The sequence below is a fragment of the Crocuta crocuta genome, unplaced genomic scaffold (assembly GCF_008692635.1).
Source record: "Crocuta crocuta isolate KB4526 unplaced genomic scaffold, BGI_CrCroc_1.0 scaffold216, whole genome shotgun sequence".
NCBI lineage: Eukaryota > Metazoa > Chordata > Mammalia > Carnivora > Hyaenidae > Crocuta > Crocuta crocuta.
This window is the reverse complement of record NW_027531504.1, coordinates 6,837,324-6,855,200: the sequence shown is the minus strand read 5'-3', so window position 1 is coordinate 6,855,200 and position 17,877 is coordinate 6,837,324. Positions and strand designations below refer to the sequence as shown.

At 41.4% G+C, this 17,877-nt stretch overlaps 1 pseudogene; it reads left to right on the top strand.

Moving 5' to 3' along the window:
• The first annotated feature begins 5,726 nt into the window (after positions 1-5,726).
• On the top strand, positions 5,727-8,075 carry LOC144238392 (nuclear prelamin A recognition factor pseudogene; annotated as a pseudogene).
• Positions 8,076-17,877: the final 9,802 nt, after the last annotated feature.

Here is a 17,877-nt window from a genome sequence, read left to right as displayed (position 1 = left end):
CCGCTGGGACGCAGAGATCCTGTGAGCCGAAAGGAACCGAAAATCCGAGACCGGGCACTTGCTTCAAAGAGCCAGAGTGAAGTGCGCGGTTGAGTGGGAAGCCGATCTCCCTTGCCTCCTCGCAACGCAACGTCTCTGGGGCGGGGGGGCCCCTTTTCCCGCTTCTCCTTCCCTCTGCCGGCTCTTCTCACACTCTTGCGGCTCTGAGGACTCCCTTGAGGTTATGCCGCCACGCCCTCCCGCCTTCGTCGCCGCTTGTGTAGATTTAATAGGGCCAGGAGTCGCCTGCCTGCAACGTCAGTCTTGGGGCATCAGCCCCGAAGTGGGGAGTCGGCTCAGTTTGCCAGGAGGCAACAGCCAGGTCAGGACAGGGCCCCGCGGTGAATCCTACCCTCGCGTTCTCCTCCAGACCTTAACTAGTCCCCTCAAGTCAGGGCCCACTGGGGGTGACATTGTGAACCATTTGCCTTAAGGTTGTAAACTAGAGTTGGAAGAGAAGCTACTAGTTTTTTGAGAGCGTCACTTACATGCCAACACCTGAAATGAGGTAGGGTTTCAGCCTTTACGAATATTGGTAGAAGAAATTGACACTCTCCCTTGGTTTGGGGTTTCGGTTCTCACTGCGTTGTGAAGCACAGCTTTTTACCCTCAAGGGCAACATTTTCGGGCTCTAGTTATGACTAGAAAGACAACTCAGGAACTTTTTTGTTGAAATGAGGAAAGAGGAGCCATTAGATGGAACACTTGAGTTGGGTAATGGAGTGTCAACACATGGATCACAAAGATGTGGGAGGTAATATCAGTGAACAGAATATGGAATCCAGAAACAAACTGCTATGCATGTACGAGTGTTTAATTTGCTGAGTATTAGGGGTCAAGTACCGGAACACTTTTTCAGGGTCTACGATTTAACCCTAAGATAGCTGCAGTTATTATCTTGATTTTACATTACCGAGAGCCATCACTGATAAGTGTTGAAGCTAGGAAGGCTGGACTCGGAAGTCTTGCTGGTCATCAGTAACCTATATGCTACAAATCACTGCTAAGTGGGAAAAAGATTATCTGAGAAATAATGAACCACTGGGGACAGGCTTTTTATCTACCTCTTTTGTCAAATAAGTACCAAATGGGGGCGCCTGGGTGGCTTAGTCGGTTAAGCGTCCGACTTTCACTTAGGTCATGATCTCGCGGTTCGTGGGTTCGAGCCCCGCGTCGGGCTCTGTGCTGACTGCCAGCTCAGAGCCTGGAGCCTATTTCAGAGTCTGTGTCTCCCTCTCTCTCTGACCCTCCCCTGCTCATGCTGTCTCTCTCTCTCCTAGAAATAAATAAAAATATATATTAAAAAAAAAACAAGTACCAAATGAATCAAAAATTTAAATGTACAGAATGAAGCCCTAAAAGTACTACAAGAAAATCGAGGTGAATCTTTATAATCTCGAGCTGAGAAAGACCTTTGCTAAGTATGAAACAAGAACCAGAAACCATAACAAAAAAAATTTGGTAAAAATTAACTACATAAAGATTGTAATATTCTATATACAATTAATGAATGAATGGAAAATAAATTGTATCATGTGGGAAAGGGAAAAATATTCCTCATATATAAGGAGTTTATAGAATATCGATTTTTAAAACACCACAATAAAATTAGCAAAGGAAATCAATGGACATTTTTTAAAAAAATTTTAATGTTTATTTTTTAGAGAGAGAGCATGAGCAGGGGAGGGGCAGAGAGAAGGGGAGACACAGAATCTGAAGCAGACTCCAGGCTCTGAGCTGTCAGCACAGATCCCAATGCGAGGCTCAAACTCAGACTGCAAGATCATGATCTGAGCCGAGATCCTTTGCTTAACCAACTGAGCTACCCAGGCATCCCAGTGGGACATTTTTAAACCAAGAAAAACAAACCTCTGTAACAAATGAAAAGATGTTCAACATTCCAAACATCCTTTTTGTCCATTAGAGAAACATAGGGATATAGGGTTACAATTACTGTATTGTGTACTATTGGTGTTAAAGTTGAAACTGGGACAGTCTTGGGGCGCCTGGGTGGCTTAGTCGGTTAAGTGTCCAACTTTGGCTCAGGTCATGATCTCAGGTTTGTGAGTTCGAGTCCTGTGTCGGGGCTCTGTGCTGACAGCTAGCTCAGAGCCTGGAGTCTGCTTCAGATTCTGTGTCTCTCTTTCTGACCCTCCCCTGCTCATGCTGCCTCTCTCTCTCAGAAATAATTTTTTTTTAAAAACATTAAAAAAAAAAGAAACTGGGACAGTCTTATTTACCAAAATTTCATTAACCTTTGCCCTGAAGTCTCATTTTCTAGTCCCTTCTAAGGAAAATAACAAAAAGTAAACATCCATATGTATGTTCCTTACTCCTTTTTTTGTAATAGGTGCTTTTAGAAACAATGTAAGTGCCATCGCTAGGACTCTAGTGTGCACAATGGAATTAATTAAGCCATTAAAAACAATGATACATATTTATTTACATGAAAATATGTTCATAGCATATAGGTTCACCCCCCCATAAAACAATATAAATCAGCAGGAACAGCATTATTTTTACATGAATATGTATGCGGATATATGTAGATACAAGTATACAAAAAGATCTGGAAGGATGTTGGCCAAAATGCAAGAGGTTTTTATTTTGTCTTTTGGACTTTTCTATCTTGTTTGAATTTTTTATAATGTATTACCATTTATACAAAAAAAAAAATCTTATTTTTAATTAAGGATATGCCTGTGAAAAGGGGATCTGGTTTGCCAGAGACCGAAACTGCACAGGTCATCCCTGATGGCAAGGCCCAGGGAAACACCTGTGTGAAAGGATTGCGCAGATCATCCCTGATGGCAAGGCCCAGAGAGAGACTGCAATGCTGTCAGAAGAACCCCCGGAAGAATTCTTCTTCTCTTCTTTGTCTGTACCTTTTACTCTCACTTCTGCTGTTAGTCTATTGTAGGGTTAATATGAAACCAGAATCACCCAAAGTTCCCCCCTTCCTCCAAAATGGAATGTACCTAACTATCATGTCTGCCCCCTCAATCAGATGTTGTCTAATAAATATTGTTGCAATTAGCAAAATTGGAGACAGTCCAGTATGCATTGGGTCTATGAGAGACCTAGAATTCATTTTCCTTGTATGAGTCTAATTGCCAGTAAGAATACATATTATGCCATAAGCAGAGACAAAAACAAGACTTACTACCTGTGGAGGGCTTTCTCGAAAAAGTGTTAGAGAAATATTTGCCTGCTGACCTCAAGCCTGTAAGGCAACTTATGGATTGTTCTGGCCAAAGAATGAGATTGGTAAATGCAGAGACCAAATTCTAGTTGATCCACGTAAAACATTTCCATACGTCATCTATGATAAATGTTGACATTGTTCTTTCTTAGTAAGGGGTTGTGAGAGTCTGTTACCTACAACCGCGGGTACAAGTATATCCTGTTTTTGCATGCCCACTGAATTTAAACAATTAAAGGGCACTGTGATCTCATGTATTCTGGCAATATACTTCACTTATCCTTAGATACCCTGTCATACGTAGTAAAGAATATGTAAAACTTTGTTATGACTACCTGGTTAAATTTTATTGGTTGAAGTGGAAATTACGTTCCATGAAGTCACTGTTGCCAAGAAAACTTAGAAATTTTAAGTCCTATGACTGTACTCAAAAAATGTAAATTGTTTAAGCATGATTGTTTGAATTTGCTATATAAAAACCCTAAGCTGAAAAATAAATTTGAGCAGTCCACCTGAAGAGGCTGGCTCCGTGTCTTCTTTCGCCGACGCCAACCATCACTCTCCGGGCCAACCCTGGCTTGCAGAGGCTGGTCCCCTGCACCGGTTGACTGTAGATGCTCATAAGTAGATAACCAATGTGAAGTAATTATATCTGGGATCTAAATTCTCAGCTTTTTAAGGTCCATGAATTTGATTATATTAATTTACCTCAAGTTTAAAACTCATCATTTGGACATCATGGTATTGACTCCCTAAATTGGCCTGGGTATTCTTCCTATGTGTTCTCTGTGTACCTCTCATGGTATTTGTTACAATGAATTGTAATTCCTTCTCTGTCACTAGATTGTTCCTACAATATATACCCTTTTCTGCCATATTTATATATTTATTTTCCCGATTCATTATTTGTCATCTACTTTATTTTGTATGCAGAAATTTTAATTTCAGTGTAGTCCAAATGCTAATGAATTATACAGATATTAAAGGGATTTTTTCAATAAATTTGACAACTTAAGTGAAAAGGACAAATTCATGAAAAAAATACAAAAATAACTGACACAAGAAGAAAAAGAAAAGCTAAATGGCCCAATATCTATTAAAGAAATGAAATTTCTGATCAAAAACTTTCTCACAAGGAAAACTCCAGAGCCAGATGGCTACTCCAATAAATTTTATCAGACTTTTAAAGAAGATAAAGTATCCATCTTATATATTTCAGAGAACAGAGCAGGAATGAACACTGAAATTCATTTTATGAGGCCAGTATAATACTGATATCAAAACTTGACCAGGACAAGGCACCTGGGTCACTCAGTCAAGCGCTGACTCAGGTCATGATCTCACAGTTTATGAGTTCGAGCCCCGCTTGGGCTCTGTGCTGACAGCTTGGAGCCTGGAGCTTGCTTCGGATTCTGTATCTCCCTGTCTCTGCTCCTCCCCCATTCATGTTCTCTCTCTCTCTCTCTGTCTCTCAAAAAGTAAAATGAAACATTAAAAAATTAAAAAAAAAAAAAAACTTGACCAGGACATTTTACAAGAAAATTACAAACCAATATCCCCCATGAATATAGATTTTTAAATTCTTAATGAAATATTGGCAAGTAGATGTCATGGCCAAGGAAGATGAGGTTTAACATTGAAAAGTCAGTGTACTTCACCACATTAACAGAATGAAAGAGAAAAACAAAATGATGGTTTCAGTAGATGCAGAAAAAGTATCTGACAAAATTGAAAATCCATGTCAAAAAACGTTCAACAAATTAAGTATAGAAAGAAACTTTCTCACTGTAACAACAATCTTTGAAAAATCTAATGGTGAAATATGAAATCTTTTCCCCCTAAAGTCAGAAGCAACATAAGACAAAAGTGTACTCTCACCACTTCTATTCAGGGTTATGTTAAAGGTCCTAATCAGTGTAATAGAACGATAAGAAAATGCATAAAGATTGGACATACTTGTGCTTCCTGATTTCAAAACTTACAGCAAAACTAGAGTAATCAACACAATTATACTGCCAAAAACATAGATATATAGCTGTAGACATATAGATCAGTGAACTGTAATTCAGAGTCCAGAAATACACCTTTACATATATGGTCAGTTGATTTGACAAAGGTGCCAAGGCAATTCAATAGAAAAAAAGAAGAGTCTTTTCAAATATGATGTTGGGAAAACTGGAAATTCACATGGAAAAGAATGAACTTGGGCTCATATTTGCAAATGTTAAGACAAATCAAATATCTAAATGTAAGAGCTAAAAACAAAACTCAGGAAAAAAAAAACAACCATAAATCTTAATGGTACTGGATTAGGAAATGGTTTCTTAGATGTGACATCAAAAACACAAACACCAAAAGGGGGGAAAACAGGTAAATTGTACTTTATCAAAATTAAAAATTTTTTACTTCAAAGACGACTATCAAGAAAGTGAAAAGACTGCATCTCCTGGTGCTGGGCCCTGGCCCCCCACCAGCCCTGCTCCAGATGAAGTGTGAGCACTGCACGTGGAAGAAGGGAGAATTCCATAAGTTGGCCAATGCCAAGATATTTCTGAGTAACTGCCTAGAATGTGACAGTTGTGTGACTGGAAGAAGGGATCCAGGTTTCCCAACAGAACACAAAGGACTTCTGTTAAGTTCTGAAACTTAATAAGAAATGTGTTATCTCACAGCACAATGTGCTGGCAGGGTCAATGTGCCCTCGGTCTCTGCCTTATTTTGCTGCTAAATTCTGCCTCAGTGTAACTGATACATCCAGAAGGCTCTGTGGCTTCCTCAAAAGTCTTGGGGTGTATGTCTTTGATAAAACGACAGCTATGGATTTCAGCATCCTGGAGAGTCCAAAGGAATCTGCCTCAGTACCACCAGCACAGCCTGCGTTATCCATGCTCATCTCCACCAATCCCAGCTGGGTCCCAAACTCAGAACACTTGTCGCCCCACCTCCCACCTCAACACCACCAAATCTCCTCAGGAGACCACGGGCTCTCTGGTGAAGGATTACTTCGCCAGATGGCAGGACCCGTTCCCAGACAAGATTTTTCACATAACTGGCCCCCTGCTAAGATAAGAAACTAGAGACCCTTTGAGAAGATTCTCCCACAGCTTCACATGGTTCCTAGGATTCTCACAGAGTATTAACCTCAGGTGAAATTGTTCCGATGGCGCAAAGTGACCCGTTACTGAAAAGATGCTGTCAGGGACACTGTTTAAGGCATGAAGGAGGGAAGGTAAGGCACTGTGATGGACCCAGCTCCAGTAGGTACTTGGTACACATCGTCAGACATGCAGCCAAGCAGCTGTTTGACAACATGGGGGAGGTCACCTGTCGTGCCCTGAGGAGCAAAGACTTCCAGGAGATCACCCTTGAAAAGAACGAGGAGGTTCTGTTACACTTCGCTGCTTTCAAAACATCCAGAATGTGGTTCTGAAACAAGAAGGGCAAATTCCCATACCACTCTGTGGAAGTGCTCCAATGGATCAGAGGCTAAGCCCAGACCGAGGATCAGCATACAGAAAAGGCACTGCTGTGGCACATGAAAGTCATCTGTGCTGACATCCCCGTGCGGCCCCTCAGACCAGCGCCCACATGCAGCAGCTGTCCCAGGAGTGGCCGACTCCCCCGGGGTCTAGGAAGCCCTGCACACCGTGTGCCAGGGCCAGGGCTCCCTGCTGTCAGCTGAGACATCAAGTGGTAGAGGTCAAGAAGGCTGGGAAGCAGGCCCTGCTAGTTGCCCAAGGAGGGAGGAGCAACGGAGTGTGGGCATCAGAGATGCTAGAGGAAAACTGCTCTGCTTCTCAGGTATTACTTTGGTTTTTCAGAATTCTCTACCCCCTATTTGTGGCTCCCTCACTGAGTTTGATTTGGTACTATCTTTGTAATATGTGCGCAAGTGCAATATTTTAACATGAGACAAGGACTGCCGCCAATTGAAGTATCCTTTTATCTGAAGACTGAAAAGGAGGGACGCCCGTGTAGCTCAGTTGGTTATGGGTCTGGCTGTTGATTTCACCTCAGGTCATGATCTCATGGTCATGAAATCAGGCTCTGGGCTGGGCTTGGAGCCTGCTTAAAGTTTGTTCTCTCACTCTCTCGCTGTCTCACTCTCTCTCTCTCTGCCCCTCCCACTTGCTCTTTCTCTCCCTTTCTCTCTCAAAAAAAAAAAAAAAAGCCTGAAAAATATCCCAAAGAACAAGAAAGAAGACAGACTACTACTTTATAGCCTTAAAAAAATCCAAAGGGGCGCCTGGGTGGCTTAGTCGGTTGAACGTCCGACTTTCGCTTAGGTCATGATCTCGCGGTTCGTGGGTTCGAGCCCCGCATCGGGCTCTGTGCTGACTGCCAGCTCGGAGCCTGGAGCCTGCTTCAGATTCTGTGTCCCCCTCTCTCTCTGACCCTCCCCTGCTCACGCTGTCTCTCTCTCTCTCCTAGAAATAAATAAAAATATTTTTTAAAAAAATCCAAAAACTCTCCTGTGAAGACCCAAGACCCACCCCCACCCCCCACCAGAAGTTCAGATTCATGTGCCTCAGAGAGCTTTGATGTGGACATGAAAACAGGAGGCAGACAGGCTGCAGGCGTGGGGGGCACAGTCCACAGTCAGCCTGCTCTGGCTTAGTTTTACGCACTTACATTACTCCTGAAAATGTTTTTGCCAGAACATGAATAAATTGCAACCTTTTGGAGTTGAGGGCTTATATATAAGTCTGGATTTCCAGCTTTTCTGTCAACAGTGGCCCACATTCCTCACTGCTGTGGTTTCCAGAGTGGAGTGGCAGCCTCCTCCTGGGACCTGACCTCTAAGTTGGAGGCCCTGTGGGTGCTGGTGGCTTAGGCCCCAGCCTTGCACTTTTTTCACATTCAGCCTTTAAGGTGAACTCCCCTTGAAGCAGGGAGGTCTGGCAAGGCTGACAGAAGGTGGAGGATGGAGACGGGCTGCCCCGCTTAGGCCAGGCTGTGTGGTTCAGGAAACAGCTATCTTAGTCCCTCCCCTGTGGGGTTAGCAGCAAAATGTCATCCTGACCCCGCTCTGGTCCTGCCTTTCCCCTACCTTGCTGCTTTCATCCTGCGGCCTGCACTGCTCCTGTGAGCACACCTTAAAGAAGAACAGTTCACCCACAAAGAGAAAGGGCTAGCGAGCAAGCAGAAATCTACAGAATCATGACAGTCCACATCAGAACTCCTCCCTGAAATGAAAGACATGTGAGAATGGCCTGCAGTTCAAAGCACTTGGATTTTGTTAATCCAAGTGATGATGTTCTTCTTGAGCCTTCTATGCTCTAAAGCCTTAGCAGGCTCAGTTTCCTTCATCATATTCTGTATCATATTGTACTTGTAAAACTATCCAAATTGATGGCTGGATATTGTGTGAAACTATATTTTGGGGGTACCAGCCTAGCTCCGTTGGAAGAGCACGTGACTCTTCATCTCAGGGTTGTGAGTTCAAGCCCAGTGTTGGGTGTAGAGATTACTTAAACACTTTTTTAAAAATGTGTTTATATTTTTCTTTCAACTGTTCACAATCAGGTTTCATCCTCCCTGATAAGTGATATGGAATAAACAGTTGAATATGGGAGAAAAAAGTGAAGGGACAATCTACAGAATGGGGGGAAATATTTGAAAATCATATAAGTACTTGTATTCAAAATACATAAAGAAAAAGAACTCTTACAATTCAATGATAAAAGGACAAGCTAATTTGAAAATGGACAAAGGATTTGAATAGAGATATCTCCAAAGAAGATATACAAATAGCCAATATGCACATGAGAAGATGGTCAACATCATTTGTCATTAGGGAAATATACAAACCATGATGAGTACCATTTTATACCCACTAGGCTGGCTATAATTAAAAAGATGGACAATAAAAAGCATTAGTGAAAATGTGGAGAAACAGGAACCCTCATACCCACTAGGGGTATGTAAAATGGCGCTTTGGGAATAGGTGGGCAGTTCTTCAAGAGATTAAAACAGAGGGTCACCATGTGACCTAGCAATTCCACTCCTAGGTGCATACCCAAGTGAATTTGAAACACAGCCATACAAAAATTTGTATACAAATATTAATAGCAACACTACTCATAATACCCAAAAGGTAGAAACAACCCAAACCACATCACCTAATGAATGAGTAAACAAAATGTAATATATCTACGCAATGGAATATTAGCCATAAAAATGGAGTACTGATTCATGCTACCACCTGGATGAACCTTGAACACAGTATATGCTAATTGAAAGCTACGTATTGTATGATTCCACATATATGAAATGTCCAGAATAAGCAAATCCATAGGGATTAAGAAAATAGATTAGTAGTTGTCAGGGGCTAAGGATGGGGACAAGGGGGGAATAACTGTTAGGTTATATGTGGAGTGATGAAAATATTTTGAAATTAGAAAGTGATGAAGTTGCACAGCTCTGTGAAACCACTGAATTACATACTTGAAAAGAGTGGATTTTATGGTATATGGATTATATCAGTAAAAAATTTAGAGAAAAGTAAAACTGTAGTCACAGACAACATGATTGTATACATAGAAAAGCCTATAGAACATACAAAAGAGATACTAGAACTAATAATTTAGCAAGTCCTAGGATACAGGGTCAATATACAAAAATCAATTCTACTTCTACATACCAGCAACAATTGACAAATGAAATTGAAAGCAATACCATTTATAATGTTACCAAAAATATTAGAAACCTAGGAATAAACATGACAAAAGATGTGCAAGACCTCTGTAACAAAAACCACAAAACATAGTGAAGGGAAATTTTTTAAAAAATGGAGAAATATGTCATATTTATGAATGGGAAGACTCTATCATTAGCTCTCCATTCTTCCTAAGCTGATTTGCACATTCAGTTCAATCCCTATCAAAATCTCATCAGGCTCTTTTGGATTTTGTGCAGGTTTTTTTTGCTGGTTTGGTTTTGGGGAGAGGCATTTTTTTTAAGGCATAGACAAAGTAATTTTAAAATTTATCTTAGGGGTGCCTGGGTGGTTCAACTGGTTAAACATCTGACTCTTGATTTCAGCTCAGGTCATGATCTCATAATTCATGAGTTTGAACCCCACATCAGGCTCCATACTGGCAGTGGGGAGCCTGCTTGGGATTCTCTCTTCCTTTCTCTCTCTCTCTGCCCTCTCCCCACTCACTCTCACACACTCTCTTTAAAAAATAAACTTAAAAAAAATAAAATTTATCCTAAAAGCTGAAGGACCTAGAATAGTCAAAATAGTATGTAGAAAGGACAATGTTAGAAGACTTATTACCTGACTACAACATCTATAAAGTTATAATAAGCAAGATAGTGTGTTGCTGCATAAGGATAGGCTAGTAAATAAACCTTCATGTCTACAAATAGAATGCCACATATACAGTCATTTCATTTTTTACTAACGCACTGAAGCAATTAAATGTGAAAGTTGTTGCTGCTGTCTTAAAAAATACTGCTAAAACAATTGGGTACTTTTTTTTTTTTTTAAAGAACTTAGGCCCTATTTAACTTCATATACAAAAATTAATTAAAGGGGGGCACCTGGGTGGCTCAGTCGGTTAAGCGTCTGACTTCAGCTCAGGTCATGATCTCACGGTCCGTGGGTTCAAGCCCCGTGTCGGGCTCTGTGCTGAGGAATAGCTCAGAGCCTGGAGCCTGTTTCAGATTCTGTGTCTCCCTCTCTCTCCGACCCTCCCCTGCTCAGGCTGTCTCTATCTCTATCTCAAAAATAAATAAAACATTTAAAAAAAGTTAATTAAAGATGCTTCAAAGGCCTAATATAAAACCCATAAAGCTTCTAGAAGAAAACGTAGAAGAGCATCTTTATAACTTTTGAGTAGGTATATATTTCCTGCATGGGATACAAAAGGCACTAATCATAAAAGAAAAATTTGACAAGTTGGACTTCCATCAAAATTTAAATTTCTGTTCTTCAAAGATAGCATTACACTACAGACTGAGAAATATGCGCCACCATGTATCTAGCAAAGGAACTGTATCAAAAATATAAAAAGAACTCCTACAAGTTAATAAAAATTAATTTATGAATAATAACTCACTGTAGCTAGTAATATCTCAACAAAGTGGGTATAGAAGGAATGAATGTACCTGAACATAATAAAGGCCGTATATGACAAGCCCACAGTTAACAACAAGCACAACAGTGAAAAGCTAAAAGCTTTTCCTCTAAAATCAGGAAAAAAACAACGATGCCCACTCTCACCACTTTTATTCAACATAGTATTGGAAATCCAACTAGTAATCAGAAAGTTGCTAAATGCACCCATACTCAGAATAAACGCAGATAGAGGATCCTGAGGGATAAATCCAAACTGCTGCAATGCTCGATAAGCTATCAAACAACAAATGGATCTGTCTACTATGGCAGGTAAATGAAAAAAAATAATTGCTATAGAACTGAAGGCTTCAATATTGTGGAGCTAACAACATTCACATTCCAAGAAAGTGGAACAATGGGGTCCTTAGAAACTTAATAGGAAATTGTTTCACAAGTTTAAATTTAGATGAAAAAAGAAGTGAGAACATTTGGAAATTTTGAGCAAGACAAGAATGCTCTAGAATATGGGAATTCTTTGAATAAAAAGCAGGCATTCTAGTATTGCTTTTCACATTTAATACTTTGTTGCCAGAGCCAGAAATAATGTAGAGGAATAAGCTTGTATTTCAGAATGTCAAGGGAAAAAAGTTATATGTCATATGGCTCAGTGGTAGACAAAACTATTTTTGTCTTCTTAAAATCTCACATACCTTCTCCTTTTCTCATCTCTTCTCTCCTTTCCTATTTCTTTCTACTTTCCTATTTCCTATTCTACTTTTCTTCCTTGTTCTCTTTCATCCCCTTCATATTTTCTCTTTTTCCTTAAGGTCAGGTTTCTTAACCTTAGTTTCCTTTTTTACTCCCGAAGGAGACAGTTAAAATACTTTTTTTCCTAATCGCTCCCCTGCTCTCTATGAGATCTTAAGCCACAGATATCCTGTACATCTGTTTATATACTGTGGCTCTTTGGAGGGCCACAAACCATTGTAATATCTCAGGTTTTTTCCCATCAAGAATGCTCCGTATCATAAGCTCTGTGAAGGGAGGACAATGTTTCGTTTACTACTGTATACTCTTGTGCTTAATTTAATTCTTGGGACATAGTAGGGAATCAATAAATGAGGTGAATCAGGTTAAAAGTGAAAAATGATCTCTGCTACAAATTTATCAGTTGACTGAACTAATATTCTTGGATCTTTTTTAGACTGTGCTACCTACTACTGATTACTGCACAATACCTCCACATTCTAAGACTGTCCTTCTTGTGACTTGATGGAAACTAGAAAGCACTCTAATCACAAAAGCAATGTATTTGCAGCCGATTCCAAGGGTGGGTTACTTAATACAGCTAATTTCATCTATCATAACTGATCCCCCCCCACCCCAGCTTCAGTTTCAGATACTGATCACTTCCTAAATTTTTCACTAACTTCTGATGCTATGTAGCCTCTTTGGTACTTATAACCCATTATTCAAGTTTGTCAGCTTCAGTTGAGGTGCAAGAATTCAATAATTAGGGGCGCCCAGGTGGCTTAGTCGGTTAAGCGTCCGACTTTCGCTCAGGTCATGATCTCACGGTTCGTGGGTTCGAGCCCCGCGTCGGGCTCTGTGCTGACTGCCAGCTCAGAGCCTGGAGCCTGTTTCAGAGTCTGTGACTCCCTCTCTCTCTGACCCTCCCCTGCTCACGCTGTCTCTCTCTCTCTCCTAGAAATAAATAAAAAACATTAAAAAAAATTTAAAAAAAAAAGAATTCAATAATTAAAAGAAGGTGAAGGCACTGTAGGAGAAGGAGAAAAAAAATAGAGGTCATTAAACTTATCTGTTTCTTTTTTATCCGTAAAAGCTTTACTAGCTCTAAAATTTTGTGATCCTGATGGTTATGCTTTATTTTTTTTTTAATTTTTAACGTTTTATTTATTGAGAGACAGTGAGAGACAGAGCATGAGCAGGGAAGGGGCAGAGAGAGGGGGAGATACAGAATCTGAAGCAGGCTCCAGGCTCCAAGCTATCAGCACAGAGCCCGACACAGGGCTCAAACTCATCAACAGCGAGATCATGACCTGAGCTGAAGTCTAACACTTAACCAACTGAGCCACCCAGGCGCCCCCTGATGGCTATGCTTTGAATGGTTCAGAAAGCATTTTGGCCATCTGTGGAGATGTCACTAGTTGCCTCAAGATTAGGGAGGCAGTGCTACCAGCATTTGTGGGTGAGGCCAGAGATGCTAAACATCCTGCAGTACATGAGACTTTGGTCAGTTCAGGTCCTTGGAAAACAGGACACCAGGACAGAATTAGATGTGCAAGAGATTTATTGGGGAGAATGGCTGTTAAAATAAAGGAGAGAGGAAGAAGTAGGCCAGGAGTGCCTTCAGACTGATGCAGCTCTGCTATACAAGGAAGGAGAGAGAGAAGGAAGAAGGTTAGGTAGGAAGAGCCTCAGGCTGCCCTATAGCTCTGAGAAAGTCTTAGCCAGGCCAGTAGGGAGCTTCAGAGCAAAAACAGATCCCCATTTGACATGTCCCAATTTGAGCAGGTGTGGCCTCGCACTAGTACCATCAGTGGGGAGAAATTCAAAGGAGGTATGGCTGTAGCATAAATGCTGTGGTGAATTCCCAAAGTATGGCACTAGAAGACTGTCAGCTAACTACAAGCCTCACAGCAGGTGCTCTTGCTCTCTCACCCTTGCTCTCTCCTCATCTTCCGCTCTCTCTCTCACTCTCGCTCATTTTAGAGACAGAGCATAAGCATGGGAGAGAGACAGAGAGAAAGAATCTCAAGCAGGCTCTGTACTGTGTGACGTGGAGCTCAACTCCACGACCTTTGGAATATGACCTGAGCTGAAATTGAGAGTCGGACACTCAACTGTCTGAGCCACTCAAGTGTCCCTCTTTTCTAAAGAAAACAAAATGACACCCTACCCAGAAACTTATGCCTGTAAAGCAAGCGAACAAGGTGATATAAACATCATCTGAAATATGCCAAGGTGATTATTTTGATGCTTTTTCTTCTTTTTTTTTTTTCTTTTTCTTTTCTAGGTTAAAGTTGGATGCAGAATAAATCTGGGGAGACAAGTCTTGAGATTTGAGATCCAACATGGAATATAAGATGAATTAACTTCCTGGGCTACATGAGTATTCACATTTCTGAGTTACAAGGGGTTTGTTTTTTCTTTTGACCTCAGAAGGCATTTGGGAACTTCGGGGAAACTACATGGCATGGCATCTTTTAAGTTTTGCTTATGGTTGTCAAGAGGGACAGCCTCAAAATTTGATAGAGGTGGCACCATCTGACTTAGAGTATCAATAATCTTATCACAGATCCACCCCTGTGGTTCTTGTTCAGACTCTTTGAGGTCCCACTTCACATCAACCTCATGTGCATTCATAGATTTAGCATTACAGCTAACCAATTTTTTAGTTGATGGTCTGCAAACCTTTGCAGATGATGTAAAATCTTCATATCAACACTAACAAATACTTTACTAGTTTCTCTATTTGACCAGCAGGTACTTCTGAATAGGCCAGCTTGGGAGGAAGTGTCTTGGCATTATTCTTCATTTGTATCTTGACTTTTAGAGCTAAACTAATGTCATTTTTAATTGCTGCTGGAGGCATTTTGTCAAAGGATTCCTTTTTGGTTCCTTCATCTTCGTCATCTGCTTCATCTTCTTCATAGGTATCATTTCCTGATATTTCTACAGCTTTAGAAGAATTTGCATCTATTATTTCTTATCATCTTCATAATTTCTTCAATTCTGTTTTTCCTTTCCAGTCTTTCCAGCGGGTTCTCTCTTGAAGATCTGAGCAGTGCTGTAAAAGACCCCTTATACCACACTGATCCATTTCTCCACTCATGTTCTGGGAGCAGCTCTTCTATGATTCCTCTAGATTCTGTTCCTGAGCTGCTGTTCCCGAGATTACTGGGACAAACTACACCCCATCACTCAGTTGGTCTCAGGGCTGCAACTGCTACTCATCCTCCTCCTCCACTATGCATTCCACATCCTACTGGCCTTTACCTGCCACCTCTGCTGGTCCTAGTGGCTCACCTGGGTGTGACTCAAATCCTTATTTCTTATGAGAATGTATTGGTAATTATAACCTTCTCAGGCAGGGGTTGCTGCACATGTCCTTCCATACTTCTAATTACATATCAAGAGACCATCAAGTGAATCACGTCGGGTCCACATGTATTTTTCCCTGTCCATTATGTGAAAGCAGCCCTTCCTCTTCCTGTGGGTCTAGGTAATTTACTCCTGGGGATTTCTCCTCTTGCCTGCTGGTGGCTAGACACAAAAAGTCCAAAGTGCCCAAAGAGTAGCCATAGCTTACAGGTCAGTGGAACTCTTGTTGTGTTCCCTGACAAAAAATATACTCTTTGGGGACCAGAGTTGTGGGAACAGGAAGCAGTTTCCCAGTGACTCATTGAGATGTTAAGTGGGGCCTCTTCCGCTCCCTCCACTTTGTTCCTGGACCCATGTTTTCTTCCTATTAGGGGTTGCCAATCAGAGGTCTCTGATTTAGTGTATATACTGCATCCTGAAGGATGGCACTCAGTCCTTGTGGCATATTGCATCTAAACTGGCACTTCAGCTGTGCCTTCAGTAGGTTGTCTAATGCTCTTATCAGCCTGGTTGCTTCTGGGTTGTGCAGTAGGTGGTACAACCAGTAGATGCCTTGGTCATGAGCTTCAAACCCACATCCCCTTTCCTCTGAAGTGGTTCCCCTGTTTGGATGCTATGTTGAGTTAGATCCCATGCCAGTGGATAGGGCCTTCTGTAAGCTCCTAGATAGTAGTACAGGCTGAGGCTCTGTAGGCAAAATAGGCAAACCCATACCCAGATAGGTGTTTGTCCCTGTGGGGATGAACTACTGGTCACTCCAAAGTGGAAAGGGCTCACTCAGTGTTGTTGACTTGCCACCAAAGGCTTGTTTATCTCAAGTAAAATGCCCTATGAGGAACTTAGTGTTGGTCTCTGTTGCTGGCAAGTTAGACCTCCAGAGAGAGAAGCAGCTAGGTTGGCCTTGGTAAGTGGGAATTCATGCTGTTGGACTCATATGTAGCCTCTATCTCTGCAAGCATGGCCATTCCACTCATGTACCTACTGTGCCGGTTTTGGGATAAGCCATAGCAAGGTGTGGCTAACACCAACTAGTAGAAACTTTTTATCTACTTGGTTGTTCCATACCTTTTCCAAGGTTGATTCTTTCTGGTTGGAATAAACATGTGATACCAAAATCCTCATCCTTTGGACCATGCTATTCTGTCTGGTCCATGCCTCTTCTCCAGACCTCCTTGTCTCCATTCTCCCAGCCTTTTCTTTCAAAGTCCTGACCAGCTGGCCAGGCCATTGCCACTGTCCAGACAACCATATAAATTCTCATCACAGGTACTTCTCTCATATAAAGTAGATGACCAGCTATACTGCTTGAAGCTCTGTCCATTAGGAAGATTTTCTCTCTCCACCATCTTTTAGGGATGCCACTGAATATGGCTGTGATGTGCTGCCATCCATTTTTTAGTTTCTACCCACACATCAAACCAGGCCATTCATAATCAAGCCTGAGCTTTTTTCTTCTCCCTTAGCTGGTCATATAGCCTGAGGGAGGGGTGCTGATATAGTGGGTGATTTGGGCGTTGGGCTACTAGCTTATGCCATTAATGCATGCCTTGGGATTTGATTTTGAATGCATCATTTGCATGTTATGATGAACTGCTGTTGGCCCCATCAACTATAATTGGGCTTGTCTGACAGAATTCAGCTTATTATGGTACTTCTGGACACGTGGTAACTTGCTGCCTCATGGTCAAGCTGTCTGCCTCCACTGGGGCCCAGTACCACACCAGTGGCTTTCTTGAGAGGAGTAAAATCTTCTGCACAGATAGCCTGGCCTTGCTCCAAAATCCCAGAGGACTATACTGTGATTTCCTACTGGGACTTGCTTTAAACGCCACACTGCTGCAGAGCCCATTGCTGATGTAGGCTTCACTTAAAACTGGCAGCCTTCCATGTCACCTGGGATATGAGCCAGAGTGGTATTCCTAGGTGTGGAATTTGTGCTTTTGGAATGCGAAGAGGCCCACCAGGCATTGTACTTCATTAGAGTATGAGATGCAAGACACAGAAATTTGTCTTTTACTCTGGAGGGGATGTCTCCACATGCCACTGACTATTGGACCTCTAAAAATGTTACTGAATCTTCTTAGGGTTTATCTCCCACCCTCTGAATGCATGTATCTTATCAAGTCCTCTAGCATACAAGCCACCTCTCATTCTTCCTACTTCTCAGTATATTATTGTAATGTTCTACAGGATATACAGACAGTCCAAATCTCTTCAGACTGTATGACAATAGAGGGTAGAAGAATTAACATAGTCCTTGGACAAAGCTGGAAATAAATATGAGCTCTTCCACATGAATGTGAATTGCTTCTTATCCTTATTTCTGATTGGAATATAAAAGAATGCATTCACCAAATCAGTGGCCACATAGCATGTACCTGAGGTCTTATTAATCTACCCTACCAATGACAGCATGTTCAACACAGCTTGAATTGGAATGAATACT